Raw genomic sequence first — 13,316 nt, 5'->3', positions numbered from 1 at the left:
CTCACCAATCAACCAACTCTTCATGTGATTACAGTCTGCTAACTTTAATAGATTACAGTCTGCTAACTTTAATAGATTGCAATCTGCTAATTGCAGTCTTCTGACTATAAACGGAATACAGTCTGCTTACTATAATAGATTACAATCTACTAACTACAGTCTGCTGACTATAATGGTTTACAATATGATTACGATAATGAATTACAATATCCTAAACAACATGAAATACAATATGCTAACTATAATTAATTACAATACGCTAACCATAATGGATTGCAATATGCTAACTATAAAGACTTATAGCATGTTGACCACAACGGATTACAGTATGCTAACTTGAACTTTTCACCTTTTGAAGCGCTTTCGCCTTCTTTTGAAAGTCCCAAGCTGAGTTCACTTTAAATGGAGTAGGCAGTTTTATTTATAAGTACCTGACAATTCTAAAAGGAGTGAACCGAGATTTTTTTGTCTAGAGACTAAATTCACCCTCCCTCTCTCTCTCCCTCTCCCCGCCCTCCCTTTCTCTCTCCCTCTCCCTCCCCTTCTCTCCCCCCCTCTCTCTCTCTCCCCCCCCCTCTCTCTCAACAGTTAGTGTCCTTGTGTACTTTGCCGAAGCCTTCATACTTACCAGTTGATTTCCCCCTACCACCTTGAAGAACACCATGGAACAGATCAGGCGGTCACTGTTTTTTGACCTGCACAGTTGTTGGTGCCTGTAATCAGCCCCTAGACCAGCTGAAGAGCCGTGTTGGGATCACAGTGCAGCCTTTGGAAGTTGGTGACAGACTGCAGTGCACTGGGGACTGACCGACAAGTCCACCTCATGGACATGTCATATCAAAGTGGTCCCCCTTCACTGAAGACATGCCTGGAAAGCTGTTGGAGAAAGCTGCAGTGAACGAGGTGGGGCGAAAGGGTAAAAGTTCTGCAAGAGGAGGAAGGGGCAGGCAACTCCGTAGGAGGGGTGTGTGTGTGTGTGGGGGGGGGGGGGGTGGAATAGGGGAGAGAACAGTGTCAACGTGTTATCATGTGTGGACTTGTTTTGCAGCATCGATCTCTTTATTAATTTTACGTATTTATGTATTGATATGGAGATCGGCCGACTTCTTCCTGACAAACCCAGAGCATGGAAAATCAGATCAGCACATGGATACATTCAGCAGATTTTTTTTATGAAACCGTACACAATACAGACACTGCACACACTGGCGAACGTTCAGCACACCACACGGACACACGGACACACGGACACACGAACACACAGACACACTGACACACTGACACAGACACACCGACCACAGACACACTGACCACAGACACACTGACACACAGACACACGTGCTGATTGAAGCCAACGCTACCTGCCGACTTGTTCTTGTCTCCCAAGCGTGAAATTGACACGTCCTGTGCTCGCGGCGACACACTGAACGAAAGAAAGATCTTGCTATCACCGTCCGATAAGTAATCGTTGGGAGGCTATTCTCCTGAACCTGGTCACAAGTTGAACTGGGCAGATGAGGCGATATGATTGGCGCTGCTCCGCTGCCGGTGAGGAAAGCGACAAGCATCTCAAGTGGGCGACTTGTGAAGCTTTGATTGATGTAGGTGCGGGTCAATGTCGCCGTGTGCTGGTGATTAGGATTCGGAGTTGAGACGTCACTGCGATCTCAGCTGGGCCCGGAAAGAGGGGGCAGTTTCACACAGCTCAGCGTGGACTGTGGACCTCAAGGACTGGCGGTCAGTAGATAGTGGTAAGTCAAGGCAGCCGACAATAGGAGGGAGTGAAGAGAAACGTGACCATGTGTTGCTGTATCCACGTGGTGTGTGCACTGCTGCATGAAAGGGACCGTGTCTCCATCAGTGGAGTGGCTGGTTGCTGGTTTGCAATTTTAAATAGTTAACTTGAGCTTCCACTACATCATTATGTGTGCCTTTCTCAGCTCCTTCTACAAGTCAAAAACCTTTCAACCCAACTATCCTCGTCCACCGTAACCCGGGAATGAAATAACCCAAGCGGCTGCACAGAACACGTTAAACAGGAAACGCAAAAACTGAAATGTTTTGGGAGTTGTGTATTTCAGGAAACACTTGGTCATTGATGTTATGTTCTTCATGGAGTTCTATAGATGTGTTTATTTTCATTGTGTGTTGTTTTATTTTTCTTATTTGTTACAGTTTCGTTGATTGTTTTGGTCAAATCTGTCAATGAAGCATTTTTTTTCAAACAGGTTCCTGTCTTCGGGGATTCAGGTGACAGTCGAAATTTCCAAACACTTGAAACAAAGAATGCAGCACTGTAAATGCGATTTTGAAGAATGTGGTTGAGAGTGAGGCATGACGGGGTTTGTGGGTTATGATAGCTGTGAAGTATTAACGATGCACTTGTGCATGCGAGAGAGAGAGAAAGGGAGAGAGAGAGAGAGACACACACACACACACACACGCGCGCGCGCGCGCGCGCGCGGGTGCACTTCTGTTCCCTGTACAATTGGTACCCCCTCACCTCCACCCCCTCCCCCTCACACACAGGGACTTTGTCGTGTGGATTGAAGGACAGGGGAGGAAGGAGGAGGACATGACATAAAACATGCTGCTGCACTACTGTGCAGTCACCCGGCCATGACGGGCCTCGTGCTGTGTGGACATGGTCTGTGAGCATGTGTCACAGATGGTGCACCTCTCTCTCCCTCCCCCCCCTCTCTCTCTCTCTCTGTGTATACATATATATAATGACTACAAGATCCCAAATGATATCGAATCGATTATCCATAAACAATGTTCGTAAGAGTCTGACATGGTCACATGGTAAGCGTCGGTTGGTAAGCCACAACCTGCAAATGGTAAGCCTAATAAGGACAGCCTCACGTGGTTGGCCCTTTATGGTAAGCCCTATGGTAAGCCTCACATAGTAAGCCTTATATGATAAGCCTCATAATTTTTTTTGGTCAAACCTCTTGGTGGGCCTCTTGGTAAGGCTTATATGGAAAGCTTCACACGGTAAGCCTCGTATGGCAAATTTCTTGATAAACCTTATAATGGTAAACCTCATATGGTAAGTCTCATATGCCAACCCGTTGATAAGCTTATAGGGTAAGCTTCACATGGTAAGTCTCATATTCGAAGCCCCTTGATAAGCTTATATGGTAAGCTTCATATGGTAAGTATCACATGGTAAGGTCTCATATACCAAGCCCTTTTGATAAGCTTATATGGTAAGCTTCATATGGTAAGTATCACATGGTAAGTCTCATATACCAAGCCCCTTCATAAGCTTATATGTTAAGCTTCACATGGTACGCCCTTGTACATGGTAAACCTCAACGTGGTCAGTGTGCCTGTCACCACTCTGCCAGAGAGGATTCGAGGTGCCAGTTGCATTGCTTGGTTCTAACTTTTTGACAGTTACACGTGACTAAATGCCTACGTTGACCGAACTACGCCATTGGTCAGTTCCATACTACACAGAGTTAGTAGTGGGTTACGACCATACTAGGCTCTTCCGTCCGAGCAATGAAACTGGCTCCACTGACTCCTGGTTGCTGGCTTTGACTGAACAGTTTTCACCTCCACGTTGACCATAGAACTGCAATGACAACCCTGAGTTCACAGTGAATAGGCGACAGCATGGACACACACACACACACACACACACACACACACACATACATAAACACGTACACACACACACACACACACACACACACATAGACATGTACACACACACACACACATACATAAACACGTACACACACACACACACACACACACACACACACACACACACATACATAAACACGTACACACACACACACACACACACACACACACACACACACACACACACACACACACACACACACACACAGATGGAGGGCGTGATAAAGCCACAAAGGACACAGTGCCCCAAGCAGTGTTTCAATGTCCTTCAGCCAAAGTGAACACAGCACCTGGCGACTCCTCCATCCCCACTGTGTCAGTCCCTTTCTCTCTGTCTCTCTGTCTGTCTCTGTCTCTCAAAAAATAAAAAAATAAAAAATAGAAGTCAATGCAGTTGCAGGTTTTCCTTGCGGTTTTTGTTTGTGCTCTTGTGCCTGCTCGTGTGTGTGTGTGTGTGTGTGTTCAATTTCATTTAATGTCTATCCACTTTAAGGAGAAAAAATGGGAGGGGAAGGGAAAGGGATGAAAACAATACGATTCACAACATTAACAACAATCTAAGAGAATAACTTTCCAACTCTAAAACTCTAAAACGTGTGTGTGTGTGTGTGTGTGTGTGTGTGCTTGCTTAGTATGTTTTTGTTGATGTCTATTTTCTTATTGTTTTATGTCCCCAGAGGTGGGTGAATAAAAAGAATGTCAACCGCCTGTCTCATATCTCTGGTCAAAATAAACTTTCATTTAACATATAGCGATCAAGATATTGAGCTACAGTTAAACTATAATAACTATAATCACTTTCGCAGCAGTACAAAAAGGCGAAGCCGTTTTACGGCTGTCCTTTTATTGTAAACGCTAAATAAAATACAACCACTGTTAATTCACAGTATAGTTTCCGATTTTCCAATTATTTGTCAGGCGGCATTGACAACACCACACCTCTTCCCACTCCGCTATGTTGGCTTCTAGCTTTTTTCTTCTTCTTCTTTTTTTAATTTTAATTTTATTATTATTTTTTATTCAAAGTTTTCAACCCGAACTGGTAACATGAACATTTTAATGTTAACAGTCATCGATTTCTTCTGCTAAATTCCGTACAAAACGTGTATGTACCTGCAGTATATTGCTTTTAGTTGTTTATTGGGTTTATTTTATTATTGACTCACTTGTGTAAACAAAGTGAGTCTATGTTTTAACCCGGTGTTCGGTTGTCTGTGTGTGTGTGTGTCCGTGTGTCTGTGTGTGTGTGTGTCCGTGGTAAACTTTATCATTGACATTTGGCATAAAAATAGGAAAAATTCAGTTCTTTCCAGTCATCTTGTTTAAAACAATATTGCACCTCTGAGATGGGCACAAAAAAATAAAAAAAGAAGCCTAATTATATGCAAACTGCATTTACTGTTATATTTATATTTTTTGTATTCTCTAAACTTGGCACTTTGACCTCTTATTCTGACACAACAACAAGAGGAGTCATTATTATCATTTTTTGTTCAAACAAGAACTTCTTTTGCTGAGCATGGAATTTTTATTTATTTGCAAACGTTTTGGTGCAGATAGTAAAAAGGGGAAATTACTCTGTAATTAATGCCAGGGGACTTAATTTATCACAAGTGAGTCTTGAAGGCCTTGCCTTTCTGGTTCCTTTGATGGGTTTTACGACAAATATAATAATGCGTATCAGTCAGACACACACACACACACACACACACACACACACACACACACACACACACACACACAGAGTGTGTGTGTTATTAAGAAATAAATTCATAAAGCTGAGTGTTGGCCCTGCACTAACGCTTTCGCATAGTAAACGAGAGAATCTGAGCGCACTGGTTCGAATCCCACAGTCACCAGTATATTCTTCCCCTCCACTAGACCTTGAGTGGTGGTCTGGACGCTAGTCATTCGGATAAGACGATAAGCCGAGGTCACGTGTGTAGCATGCACTTAGCGCACGTTAAAGAACCCACGACAACGAAAGGAAAAAAAGAAGAAAAAAAGGTGTGTGTGGGGGAGGGGACGTGGGGGTTGGGGTGGGGATAGGGGTGGGGGTTTCTCAGTGTAGCGACGCGCTCTTCCTGGGGAGAGCAGCCCGAATTTCCCGCAGAGAAATCTGTTGTGACAAAAGAGTAATACAATACAATAATATACAATCCAATCCTCCTTCCCACCCCCCCAGCCCCGCCATTGTGGAAATGAAACTGCGGACACGGGACTGAACTGAATGAAAATAATTATTTTATCCATGATTGTATTTATTTTGTTTGTTGATGTGTTAACACACAGGACAAACTGGCATCTCTTTTTATTTCACCTTTTTTTTAATGACACATATAGGGCACAAGGACCTCTAAGCCTGAACTTCGCACGCTCTGTGTGTGTGTGTGTGTGTGTGTGTGTGTGTGTGTGTGTGTGTGTGTGAGAGAGAGAGAGAGATCATCGTTCATATGTCCTCCGTAAATCGTGTTAACAAAACCTGTTCATAGAATGATTTGTATTTGTATTTCTCTTTTTATCACAACAGATTTCTCTGTGTGAAATTCGGGCTGCTCTCCCCAGGGAGAGCGCGTCGCTACACTACAGCGCCACCCCTTTTTTTAATTTTTAATTTTTTTCCTGCGTACAGTTTTATTTGTTTTTCCTATCGAAGCGGATTTTTCTATGGATATATAGGCCTATGCGAAAAAATACGGTTGTCTTCTCTTAATTAAGTGTCCGGTTTCTTCTTTTCCCTCCATTTGATTAGTCTTACATTATTTGTGTAGTTGTCACGGACCTAATATTCTCAGTGATATAACCATGACAGCACACAATTAAAAACAAAGTTATTAATAGCACAACAATTGGAAGGACTTAACAATGATTATTAATAGTTTTCTTGTTTCATCAGTCTTGATCTGTTTGACTGTGTACTGTTAATATTGTATTATCTTATTACTCTTTTTTTTTTGTCACAGCAGATTTCTCTGTGTGAAATTCGGGCTGCTCTCCCCATGGAGAGCGCGTCGCTACACAACAGCACCACCCATTTTGGTGGTTGTATTTTTTCCTTCCTGTAGTTTTTTTTTGTTTTTTGTTTTGTTTTGTTATGTTTTTCCTATCGAAGTGGATTTTTCTACAGAATTTTGCCAGGGACAATCCTTTTGTTGCCGTGGGTTCTTTTACGTCGGCTAAGTACATGCTGCACACGGGACCTCGGTTTATCGTCTCATTCGGATGACAAGTATGCCAGGTGATGTCATCTGTTTGTGCACTGTCAGTATGCCAGGTGATGTCATCTGTCTCACAGTGCACTGTCAGTATGCCAGGTGATGTCATCTGTCTCACAGTGCACTGTCAGTATGCCAGGTGATGTCATCTGTCTCACAGTGCACTGTCAGTATGCCAGGTGATGTCATCTGTTTGACTGTGCACTGTCAGTATGCCAGGTGATGTCATCTGTTTGACTGTGCACTGTCAGTATGCCAGGTGATGTCATCTGTTTGACTGTGCACTGTCAGTATGCCAGGTGATGTCATCTGTTTGACTGTGCACTGTCAGTATGCCAGGTGATGTCATCTGTCTCACAGTGCACTGTCAGTATGCCAGGTGATGTCATCTGTCTCACAGTGCACTGTCAGTATGCTAGGTGATGTCATCTGTCTCACAGTGCACTGTCAGTATGCCAGGTGATGTCAAACACGAGTCATGAAGCAATATTGGCCAGTGCATTGCATGGCGCTTTGTCACCGTGACGTCGCTTACCCAAGCTGGATGCTGGACATGAAGAATGCCTGTTCTTTGTTTACTTAGCTATCTGTTCATTCTTTCTCTCGTTTACGTATTCATTAATTCGTTCAGTGTACATCAAACAAACTCTGAACTCAGCCCTAGTCTCTTAACAGTTTGTCTGCATATAAAAATAGTCCGACATTTCATGAAATTCATACGACTCGAGTGATGGAGTGTGTCCATGTGTGGCATGTAGAGATTGGGAGCCGTGGCTGTCACCACCCAGCAGTTGGCAGCAGCAAGGTGTGCAAGTATCTGTCTCCATCACTGGGGGGAGGGGGTGAGTGGGGGCGGGGGGTGATGATCATTGCCTGAAGCTGCTCAATGTTCTGGCTGTGACGGTGGTGGGGGGAAGGGGGGGGGGTGTGATGGAGAGCAGGCGAGAGGGAAGGCAAGGTGGTGGTGGTGGTGTAAAGATATCGATTTTGTCCAGTTGGATTTCTTCAGTGTTGGATTCTAGGATTCGTCGTGGTCTTCTTATGTGTGACTGCGTGGGGTTTTGTTTTTCTCTCTCTTTCTCACTCACTCTGGACATGTGTATGTGTGCTTATCCCAACGAGGTGTGAGAGTGTATTAGTCACGTGTGGATAGAGAGAGAGAGAGAGAGAGAGAGAGAGAGAGAGGCTGGTCTATTTTCGCAGTATTGAAAAATGCAAAAATTGAAGGTGGAAAATTGAACTTGCTGATAATGTGAAAGGCCGAAACAAGGGAGGGAATAAAGAGGAAGACAGTTGCGGCTTGAGCCACTCCCACATAGAAACAGACAGCGGGTTAAAAACCTCTGTTTAACAAATATCCCGTGTGTGTGTGTGTGTGTGACTGCCGGAGAGAGGCAGAAAGATGGAAAGCTTTCCACGAGAGGAGACACGGTGTTTTCCATACAGAGAGAGAGCCTCTCTCTCAGAGGCTGCGCTAGAGAGAGAGAGAGAGAGAGAGAGAGAGGCAGCCTCTCCATGTTGTGTTAAAATTCCAATCGATCTGGACAGCGAGGGGAGAGGGGAGGGGTGGAGAAAGGGTGTGTCACTCTCCCCCCTCGTAAGGTCGTCCCAGTCCAGTTTCCAATCACCACTGCGGAAGATTCGCGTGTCAATCAACAAGTAAACGGCGAAACCGACAAACCTCAACGACCAATGGAAGCGCTTGAAACGGCTTTAGCGCCGCCCTTTTCTCCACCCAGCCACGTCTTCCTCCACCTCAGCGTGGGCCCGTCGGGCGCTGCTGTCACTCAGGTTGGCGAACTGTGGCTGGGATGCAATGTGTAGTGTGTCGGTCGGCGTGTGGCGTGTACTGTGTGAGCCGTGTTGTGTGTGGCCACTTGCACGTAGCAACGTGTTGTGAGGCAGGGAGTGGAGAGGAGGGCGGGGAAAGAGCAGCATCCCACGTCCAGCGCTGCAGCCCTGGGGACAGCCGTGCAAGATGGATGGGAGCTCCCAGTGAGGAATGGCGCTGTGTTGTGAGTCTCCTCTCACCTAGTGCTGTGCGTCTGGATGCAGGGAGGACAGTGCACGGCGTGTAGCACTGCACACTGGGATTTACTGCTTCGTCAGTCCGTTCGGGGGCCGTGCTCAGGGTAGGCTCTACTTATCTTTCACTGTTTGATAGCTGGCTAATCGCCTGGTAGGGTTCACTTGACAGTCACTCTTTTACTTCCCTCCACATATGTGACATTAAAAAATAAATGGCCAGTCCCCGACAGCAGCTTGAAGCGTTGAGGGTCAGTACTGCACGGTCTGTGCACTTGTTATTTCTCGTCATGAGAACGATTGACCACACTTTTATACAGAGCGTAGAAAGGATAGAATACCAGTCATCGTTGCAGTAAGCATATTAATGATTAATCACGAGATTATCTCGCTTAAAAAGTAATGCTACCGAAATCGTAACAAAGTCTGTAGCTACAGTGTTGAAAGCATGATGTTATGTGGGTCATTTCTACAGGTAGCTTAGTTCAGTGAACTACTGAATCGGTTTGGGAAACTAGTGCCGCAACTGTGTGAAAATTACAAACTGACATAATTATCAGGCATTTTATTTTGTGTCGAATGTAAGACGCTCTGATTACAGCTGAAATGCGCAAGCAGGAGATTAATTCAAAAAGAGCCGTGCAATAAATAAGGTGTCATCACGGTGTATCATTTCGTCCTTTGAAAGCGTATGAAATATTCAGACAATGACGGTAACTTCTTTAGGAAATATCACACACACACACACACACACACACACACACACACACACACACACACACACACACACACACAAACAACACAAACACACGCACGCCCACAGAGGTTTCATACAAGCCATGGTGAACATAAACCGGACAAGCAAACAAACCTTCCGTATTATCTGACATGTATGCATGAATAAAGGAGTTTATCAACACTACATGAAATATATTTTCTAAAGGTAAAGGTACGTTGTTAGAATTATAATAAAAATTATAATTTTTATCACACACACACACACACACACACACACACACACACACACACACACACACACATGTATATACTTGAATTTTTGTTCAACTCACAAGCACTTTTTTTTCCCAAACTATCCGGTACAGTCATTTGCTCTCTTGCCTGCTTCAGTATGTCTGGTTGTTTTCATCTCACAATATTTAACATTGACATACGCTGTATATTTATCACAAAATATTTAAAAACCATTTCGTTTTAAGAGAAAGAAAATATGAGATGTAACCTTAGTAACTATAACATTAAAAAAATGATTGTTATTATAATATATTTATGAGTACTAAGGCACAAAATATTTAAAAACAACTCACTTTAAGAGGAAAGAAACATAAGATGTAATCTTTGTAACAAAAACTTTTAAAGAAATGATTAGTATTGTGAATTATTTATCAATACGTCGACCTACCAACATAGATACATGTACTTGTATTCAGGTTTGTTGTTGCTCAAATTTTCTTATTTGAACCCTCAATTTCGCCTTGTTTTTTATATTAAAAAATGTTTAAACCAAAATCATGTACTAGTAAATTAATTTAGCACGTGTGTGTGTGTGTGTGTGTGTGTGTGTGTGTGTGTGTGTGTGTGTGTGTGTGTGTGCTCATGCGCGCGCTAAGGGAGTACACACACACACACACACACACACACACACACACACACACACACACACACACACACAAACAAACAACAAAGAAACAAAAATAATTACAATATTGAACAAGCAACTGTACCCATTTTGAGTCGCTATACATTTTAGTCCAATAAACTTGTAGAATTACTGAAACAAAATGAAAGAAAAGATAGTACACCTTTTTTTTTCATTTTATTATTTACGTATTATTTATTTCATTATTTTATCCATTTCAGTTATTGAATTACACTTTTTCTACTTTTTGAATTTCAGTCAACTTATTTGGTATCTTTTTGTTCAACTGCTATTTCTGTATACACTTATTATTTTAAATACATTTTTACACACACGCGCGCGCGCGCACGCACACACACACACACACACACACACACACACACACACACACACACACACACACACACACACACACACACACACACACACACACACACACACACACACACACACACACACAAACAAACAAACAAAATGAATATATATACACACACGCGCTCGGACGCAGAGAGAGAGAGAGAGAGAGAGAGAGAGAGAGAGCTTTCAGTTCACTTTTACCGGATATGCACTAGCTTTTAACAAAAAATATTGGGTGGTTATTTAGGGCCAATTTACTTTGATATTACTTTGATTAATCTATTCATCCAGTTAGCGGAATATGTATTGGTAATTTTATTCATTCATTTAATTGATATATTTTATGTATGAGGTAATAATTTATCAAGATACAATTTGCCTTGCCAAGCAGAATTTACACCCGTTTTTGTTTATTCTGTCAGAATTCCGTTTAAAAATATTTTGTTCAAATTCGACACAAGATAAATTATTGAAAGAGATGGCACTGAGAATATGTAACAATCAGTGAATATTTGAAAAACCTTGAAGAGATTGTTAGAAAAATTTGTGTGGTCCACACACACACACACACACAAACAAACACAAACACACAGGGAAGGGGATATGAGAAAAGGAAAATGTGGGATGCATATTATATATAATACCAACATTATATATATATATATATATATATATATATATATATATATATATCTGTGTGTGTTTGATGCTGACTTACACAGGTAAAAATAGACATAAAAAGAAACAAATAATTTAATTTCTTAGTGTTCACACACGTGTCCACAGTATCATAGTGCCTGCAGTGTATGTTTAAAACCACTGAGAAAATAGTATGTCGGTTTTTAATGGAAACCACATGAGCTGTTTTGGTCATGGCACTATGTAAGTAATGTTTATTGACTGGTTTCTTTCTATTATTTTCTTGCTTTGTTATTTTTTATTTTTCAAATTATCCGTTCGAGCATTTTTTTCGTTTGCGGTAAAGTATACGTCCAACGCATAAAGCATAACATCGATGTTTATTTTATCCGAGCAGTGATCTGTCGTGTTCAAAATGAAATAATGACAGGAGTGACGGACAGCAGACTGGCGAAGTGACAGCCTACAAATCCGACACAAGAATCACTGACTAAGTGACGCCGAGAAGTTTCCGATCATGGCGCTGTAGACTCTTCCGTCAGGGACAGAGTCACTTCAATGATTTTGTTGTTTAATCAAAACAGCATCAACACTACCGCCCTCATCTTCAACACCACCTACAACCACAACAACACCGCCATCCGATACCGCACAAACATGGCCGTCGCGGCTGCGAGAGAAACAATAACAACAGCAGTAACAGAAACAGCGACAATTTGCGCGCGCCGCTTTCTGTCACAACTGCAGCAAATTGACGTCTGCTACGTACAGGGCCAAGGTTTGGGAAACACCGTGTCGGGTTAAGCAAACATGGCTGAAATAGCGCGGCGTTGGGCTTGGGTTGTCTCGTCTGGCTTTTCTCTTTTACAACCAACACGGAGGCCATCTGTTTTCGGGGTAGCTTTCAAGGCGTTGACACTTTACGATGCTGCATGGAGTTAACAGAGAGAGAGAGAGAGAGAGAGAGAGAGAGAGAGAGAGAGAGAGAGATGATTAATGTTAGAAAATTTATGTCTTGACGGCGAGATATTGACAGCACTTATCGACTCCTCCCCTCCCCCTCCCTCCCCCCCCCTCTCTCTCACTTGTTGCTGGCTCACTTATTGTTCTCTCTCACCACCACTTCCATCCTTTCTACGACAGCAGTTTGATTTTAGGAGCTCTAAGCGGTGTCCGTAATATGACCACAAAACAAAAACTAAATAATAATGATAATAATAATCATAATACTCCCCCCAAAAAAACTAACCAAAAATAATTTTTCATCCTTACTTTATTCATTTATTTGTTCATTTATTTATTTATTTATTCATTTATTTCTTTATATATATATTATTTAATTAAATTAATTGTTTAGATTATTGAAATTGAACGAGAGATAGAGAACGGATGATGAGTAAAATAAACTCAATAACCGTTCTCTACCTCTGACGTTTTGTTATTGTTTTTGTTGTTTATTTTTTTGTTCTTGTGTGTGTGTGTGTGTGTGTGTGTGTGTGTGTGTGTGTGTGTGTGTGTGTCCTTGACAACTATTGTAATTGCTCCTATTATTATTATTATTATTGTTGTAGTTATTTGCTAAAACATGTTGCATACAAACAGATGATAAATACAACACCATTTTGAGCAGTAAAAAATGTACAAGCATATGAACATGACCCACGTACCAAGTGAGGCAGATACAGGAAGTTGAACATAAAGAATTCGACCACAATGAATTGAAAAGGGAGATGCGAGTGTGTGAAATTATTATTTGTATTTCAATA

The 13,316-nt window shown here is 42.2% G+C and overlaps 1 protein-coding gene across 4 annotated transcripts in view; it reads left to right on the top strand.

The window, feature by feature from the left end:
• Positions 1-13,316, top strand: part of LOC143301438 (paired box protein Pax-6-like) — a 145,354-nt gene that overhangs the window by 16,914 nt on the left and 115,124 nt on the right. For 2 of the 4 annotated variants that reach the window (XM_076615732.1, XM_076615729.1), the window contains exon 1: positions 8,717-9,004. The exons of the other annotated variants lie outside the window; for them this stretch is intronic. The gene's annotated coding sequence lies outside the window, so the exon portion shown is untranslated. Of the gene's footprint in view, positions 1-8,716; positions 9,005-13,316 lie in introns of those variants that run through there. 4 annotated transcript variants of the gene reach the window in all.

This window comes from Babylonia areolata, chromosome 27, assembly GCF_041734735.1.
Source record: "Babylonia areolata isolate BAREFJ2019XMU chromosome 27, ASM4173473v1, whole genome shotgun sequence".
Classification (NCBI taxonomy): Eukaryota; Metazoa; Mollusca; class Gastropoda; order Neogastropoda; family Buccinidae; genus Babylonia; species Babylonia areolata.
Note: the sequence above shows the minus strand (reverse complement) of the source record. Positions and strands in the feature narration are given on the sequence as shown.